Here is a 6,971-nt window from a genome sequence, read left to right as displayed (position 1 = left end):
TTATTAAACCAATTACAGTGACATAGCTTCACACAGTTAAAAGAATATTTTACAAGTTTGTTTATATGGTGGATTATCTCAACAGACTTTCTTATGTCGAACCACCCTTGCGTCTCTGGGATGAAGCCTACTTGATAATGGTGGATGATTTTTTTATGTGTTCTTGGATTTTGTTTGCCAGTATTTTATTGAGTATTTCTGTGTTGATGTTCATGAAGGAGATTGGTCTGTAATTACCTTTCTTTGTTGAGTCTTCGTGTGGTTTGAGTATCAGGGTAAAAGGAATTTGGCAATGTTTCTTCTGTTTCTGCTATGTGGAACAATTTGGGTATTAGTATTAGCTCTTCTTTAAACACCTGGTCAATTTCTGTACTAAACCCATCTGGCCCTGGGATATTTTTGGGTGGGAGATTAAATGGTTGCTTTTATTTCCTTAGGAGTTATAAATCTATTTAAACTATTCATCTGGTCTTGATTTTGATATGGTACCCATAAGGTTTTCTGTTTCTTTTTAGATTTTCCAGTTTTGTGAAGTATAACCTGATGATTTTCTGGATTCACTCAGTATCTGTTATGTTCCCCTTTTGTTTCCAATTTTGTTAATTTGAGTAGTCTCTCTCTGCCTTTTCGTTAGTTTGAATAAGGGTTTGTCTATCTTGTTCATTTTCTCAAAGAACAAACACTTTGTTTCATTGATTCTTTGTATTGTTCTTTGTTTCTATTTTATTGATTTCAGCCCCGAGTTTGACTATTTCCTGTCATATACTTCTCCTGGGTATGTGTGCTATGGGCTTGTTTGTTGTCTTTTGCCTTACAGTTAGTATCCACTTATGAGTGAGTATATACCATGCTCATCTTTCTGGGTCTGGGTTGCCTCACTCAGTATTGTTTTTTCTAGTTCCATCCATTTGCATAAAATTTTCAAGATGTCATTGTTTTCCACCGCTGAGTAGTACTCCACTGTGTAAATGCATAATATTTTCTTTATCCTTTCTTTGGATGAGGGGCATCTAGGCTGTTTCCAGGTTCTGGCTATCACAAATAATGCTGCTATGAGTATAGTTGAACAAACGTCCTTGTAGTATGATTTGAGCATCCTTTGGGTATATACCCAAGAGTGGTATTGCTGGGTCCTGAGGTAGATTGATTCCCAATTTTCTGAGAAACCGCCATACTAATATCCAAAGTGGTTGTACAAAGTGGTTGCATCATTGATTTTTTTTTAATTTTAAAATTTAAATTTAGTTTTAAATTTTAGACATTCTGACTGATGTAAGATGGAATCTCAGAGTCATTTTGATTTGCATTTCCTTGATGACTAATGATGTTGAACATCCCCTTAAATGTCTTTTGGCCATTTGAGATTCTTCTGTTGAGAATTCTGTTTAGATGTGCACCCTATTTTGTAACTGGATTATTTGGTATTTTGATATCTAATTTCTTGAGTTCTTTATATATTTTGGAAATCAGTCCTCTGTCTGATGTGGGGTTGGTGAAGATCTTTTCCCATTCAGTAGGCTGCCTTTTTGTCTTATTGATTGGGTACTTTACTTTACAGAAGTTTCTCAGTTTCAGTAGATCCCATTTATTTATTGTTGCTCTCAGTGTCTGTGCTACTGGAATTATATTTAGGAAGTGGTCTCCTGTGCCCATGTGTTGCAATCTACTTCCCACTTTCTCCTCTATCAGGTTCAGTTTGGTCGGATTTATATTGAGGTCTTTAATGCATCTGGACTTGAGGTTTGTGCATGGGGACAGATATGGATCTATTTTCATTCTTCTACATGTTGACATCCAGTTATGCCAGCACCATTTACTGAAGATGCTTTCTTTTTTTTCCATTGTATAATTTTAGCTCCTTTGTCAAAAATCAGGTGTTCATAGATGTGTGGATTAATATTCAGGTTTTTGATTCAATTCTATTGGTCAACCTGTCTGTCTTTTATGTCAATACCAAGCTGTTTTCATTACTGTAGCTCAATAGTAGAACTTGATGTTGGGGATGGTGATGCCTCCTGGGTTTTTTGTTTTTCCATATGAAGTTGAGTAGTGTTCTTTCGAGGTTTGTGAAGAATTGTGTTGGGATTTTAATGGAAATTGCATTGAATCTGTAGATTGCTTTTGGTAGGATTGCCATTTTTACTATGTTGATTCTACCAATCCAAAATGGAGATCTTTCCATTTTCTGGTGTCTTCTTCAATTTTTTTTTCAACTTAAAGTTCTTGTAGAATAGGTCTTTCACTTCTTTGGTTAGTGTTACCCCAAGATATTTCATGTTATTTGTGGCTATTGTGAATGATGATGTTTCTCTGATTTCTTTCTCAGCTTATCATTTATATATAGGAGGGCTACTGATTTTTTTAGTTGATCTTGTATCCTGCCATATTACTGATGATATTTATCAGTTGTAGGAGTTTCTTGGTAGAGTTTTGGGATCCTTTATGTATACTATCATATCATCTGCAAACAGTGAAAGTTTGACTTCTTCCTTTCCAATTTGTATCCCCTTTGTCTCCTTTTGTTGTCTTACTGCTCTAGCTAGAACCTCAAGAACTATGTTGAATAGATATGGAGAGAGTGGACAGCCTTGTCTTGTTCCTGATTTTAGTGAGTTTCTCTCCATTTAATTTGATGTAGACTGTCAGCTTGCTATATATTGCTTTTATTATATTTAGATATGTTTCCTGTATCCCTGATCTCTCCAAGATCTTTATCATGAAGCAGTGCTGAATTTTATCTAAGGCTTTTCAGCATCTAATGAGATTAACATTTTTTTTTCATTCAGTTTATTTATATGGTGGATTACATTGATAGATTTTCATGTTGAACTATTCCTGCATATCTGGGATGAAGCTGACTTGATAATAGTGGATATTTTTTTAATGTATTCTTGGATTCAGTTTGCCAGTATTTTATTGAGTATTTCTGTATCAGTGTTAATGAGGGAGATGATGTAGGATTCCCCTCTGTATGCTGTGAATACCACTGGTTAATAAAGAAACTGTCTTGGACTTGCACAGGGAATAAAGGTAAGTGGGGAAATGCTGGGAGGAAGGAGACAGAGTAAGGGAGAAGCCATGGAGCCCCACTGGAGACAGACGCTGGAACTTTGCCAGTAAGCCACAGCGACATGACGATACACAGATGAATAGAAATGGGTTAAATTAACATGAAAGAATTAGCCAATAAGAAGCTAGAGCTAGGCTGGGTGATGGTGACACACACCTTTAATCCCAGCATTCGGGAGGCAGAGGCAGGGGGAATCTCTGTGAGTTCGAGGTGAGCCTGGTCTATAAGAACTAGTTCCAGGACAGGCTCTAAAGCTACAGAGAAACCTTGTCTCAAAAAACAAACAAACAAACAAAAGCAAACAAAAAAGAAGAAGCTAGAGCTAATGGGCCAAGCAGTGATTTAATTAATACAGTTTCTGTGTGATTTAATTAATACAGTTTCAGGGCTAAGCAGCTAGGAACCAACCAAGTGGCCCCATCCTTCTACAGGAAAATCGGTCTGTAATTCTCTTTCTTGGTTGAGTCTTTGTGTGATTTTGGTATCAGGGTAACTGTAGCCTCCTAAAAAGAATCTGGAAATGTTCCTTCTGTTTCTATTATGTGGAACAATTTGAGGAGTATAGGTATTAGCTCTTCTTTGAAGTTCTGGTAGAATTCTGCATTGAAACCATCAGGCCCTGTGCTTTTTTTGGTTGGGAGGCTTTTGATGACTGCTTTTATTTCCTTGCAGATTATAGGTCTATTTAAACTGCTCACCTGGTCTTGATTTAATTTTGGTATGTGGTACCTATCCAGAAAACTGTCCATTTCTTTTACATTTTCCAATTTTATGGAGTACAGGTTTTCATAGTATGACCTGATGATTCTCTGTATTTCCTCAGTGTCTGTTATGTCCCCCTTTTCATTTCTGATCTTGTTAATTTAAATATTCTCTCTCTGCTTTTTGGTTAGTTTGGATAAAGGTTTGTCTATCTTGTTGATTTTGTCAAAGAAACAGTTCTTTGTTTCATGGATTCTTTGTATTATTTTCTTTGTTTCTATTTTATTGATCTCAGCCCTCAATTTGATTATTTCCTGTCATTTATTCCTCCTAGGTTATTCTGCTTCTTTTTGCTTTACAGATTTCAGGTGTGCTGTTAAGTCACTAATGTGAGATTTCTTCTTTCATAGTGTCCCATAGGTTTGGGTACATTGTGCCTTCATTTTCACTGAATTCTAGGAAGTCTTTAATCTCTTTATTTCTTCCTTGACCCAGGGGATAGTTCAATTGAGCACTGCTCAATTTTCATGAGTTTGTACGTTTTCTGCAATTAGTGTTGTTGTTGTTGTTGTTGAATTCTAACTTTAAACAGCGGTGATCTGGTAAGATACAGGCGGTTATTCCAATTTTTTTTTTGTATATGTTGAGGTTTGCTTTGCTCCCAAGTATGTGGTCAGTTTTAGAGAAGGTTCCATGAAGTGTTAAGAAGAAGGTATATTCTTTTGTGTTTTGGTGAAATGTTCTATAGATGTCTGTTAAGTCCATTTGAGTCATGACATCTGTTCTCTTATTTCTTTGTTAAGTTTCTGTCTGGTTGAGCTGTTTATTATGGGGAGTGGGGTGCTGAAGTCTCCTAATATTAGTGTGTGGGGTTTGATGTGTGACTTAAGCTTTAGTAATGTTTCTTTTACATATGTGGGTGCTCTTGTATTTGGGGTATAGATGTTCAGGATTGAGACTTCATCTTGATGGATTTTTCCTGTGATGAGTATTAAGTGTCCTTCTTCATCTCTTCTGATTGATTTTAGTTTAAAGTCTATTTAATTAGATATTAGGATAGCTACACCCACTTGTTTCGTAGGTCCATTTGATTGGAAAATCTTTTCCCAACCCTTTACTCCGAGATAATGTCTGTCTTTGAGGTTGAGGTGTGTTTCTTGTATACAGCAGAAGGCTGGATCCTTCTTTTGTATCCATTCTGTTAGCCTGTGTCTTTTTATAGGTGAATCGAGTCCATTGATATTAAGAGATATAAACGACCAGTGATTATTAATTCCTGTTATCATTTGGCGGTAGTATTTGTGTGTTTCCCTTCTTTGTGGTTTGCTGGTGTGAGGTTATCTGTTGCCTGTGTTTTTGTGGGCACAGATAGCTTCTTGAGTCGGAGTTTTCCTCCTAGTTCTTTCTGTAGGGCTGGATTTGTGGATAGGTGTTGTTTAAATCTTTTGTTTTCTACATGGACTATCTTGTTTTTGCCATCAATGGTGATTGAAAGCTTTGCTGGGTATAGTAGTCTTGGCTTCCATCTGTGGTCTCTTAGTGTCTGCAGCACCTCTATCCAGGACTTTCTGGGTTTCAGGGTTTCCATTGAGAAGTCGGGTGTAATTCTGAGAAGTCTACCTTTATATGTTACTTGGCCTTTTTCCTTTGCAGCTCTTACTATTCTTTCTTTATTCTGTATGTTTTGCATTTTAATTATTATATGGCAAGGGGACTTTTTTTGATCCTGTCTATTCAGTGTTCTGTAAGCTTCTTGTCCCTTTAAAGACATATCCTTCTTTAGGTTTGGAAAGTTTTCTTCTATGATTTTGTTGAATATATTTTCTGTGCCTTTGAGCTGGGATGTCCCCTTCTTCTATTCCTATTGTTAAAGTTGATATTTTCATGATGTTCCAGATTTCATGGATGTTTTAAGAATTTTTTGGATTTAACATTTTCTTTCACCAATGGGTCTAATTCCTTTATAGTATCTTCAACACTTGAGATTCTGTCTTTAATCTCTTATATTCTGTTGGTTATGCTTGCATCTGTAGTTCAGTTCATTTACCCAGATTTTCAATTTCCAGAATTTCCTTGATTTGTGTTTTCTTTACTGCCTCTATTTCAGTTTTCAAGTCTTGAACTGTTTGAACTGTTTGCTTCACCTGTTTGATTGTTCTTTCTTGGTTTTCTTTAAGAGATTCTTCTAATTTTTTTGTTTGTCTTTTCTTCCATTTCTTTAAGGGAATTTTTCATTTCATCTTTAAGGATCTCTATCAACTTCATAAAGTTATATTTAAGAACATTTTCTTCTGTCTCTTCTGGGTTAGGATGATCAGGTCTTCCTGTTGTATAACCACTAGGTTCTGGTGTTACCATATTGCTTGTTAGGTTGTTGAGGGAATTCTTACATTAGTACCTACCCATCTCTTCCTCCAATTGGTGCTGGCAGTGTCTTTGTCTCTTGGTCCAATCCTTGCCTGTGTCTTAGGGAGCTTCTCTTAGTCTACTCTGTGCAGTTGCTGTCTGTGTTTTTCTCAGGGAGCCACTGAGGTCTCTTCTGGCCTGCTCCACTGGTCTGCTCTGTGCAGGCGCAACCTGTGCTTCAGAGTTCCTCTTAGGTTGCAGGGGGTTGGATGGGTTTGGAGCAGAGTGGGACTTGTAGCTTACAGGGTCTGATCAATGGGGATGGTGTTGGAACAGTCTACCTGTAGGAAACTTGCCTGCTTGATGCAGGTTGGAGAGGGGTCCGGGGTTTTGTCCTGGTACTAAGGGATGCCCAACTGGGTTCACTCACTTGGTCCACTCTGTTTCCTTGATTTTTAAAGGAACTTTCTCATTTCCTCTAAGGCCCCTATCATCTTCATAAAGTTATTTTTAAGGTTGTTTTCTTGTACTTCAGCTGCGTTGGAATGTTCAGGTCTTGCTGTTGTAGGATCACTGACTGGGTTCTGGTGGTGCAATATTGCCCTGTTATTGAATGTATTCTTATACTCGCATTTACTTATCTGGGTTTGGGATGATTACAGGTGGGAAGGTTGATTCTTGTGCTGTCTTTGTTGGATGGGTGTTTCATTCCTTTATTTATATGTTTCCTTTATTGTCTTCTGGCCTGAATGGCCAAGGGTTCTGATGACCGGCAGGTCTTCAAGTCCATTAGGGTGTTTTAGCTGAGGTTTGGGAGTATGGATGCCTACATCCAGCATATCTAGTCTGGTTC

Source organism: Myodes glareolus, chromosome 22, assembly GCF_982192425.1.
Source record: "Myodes glareolus chromosome 22, mMyoGla1.1, whole genome shotgun sequence".
NCBI classification, from domain to species: Eukaryota; Metazoa; Chordata; class Mammalia; order Rodentia; family Cricetidae; genus Myodes; species Myodes glareolus.
The sequence above is the reverse complement of the archived record's forward strand: the minus strand, read 5'-3'. Positions refer to the sequence as shown.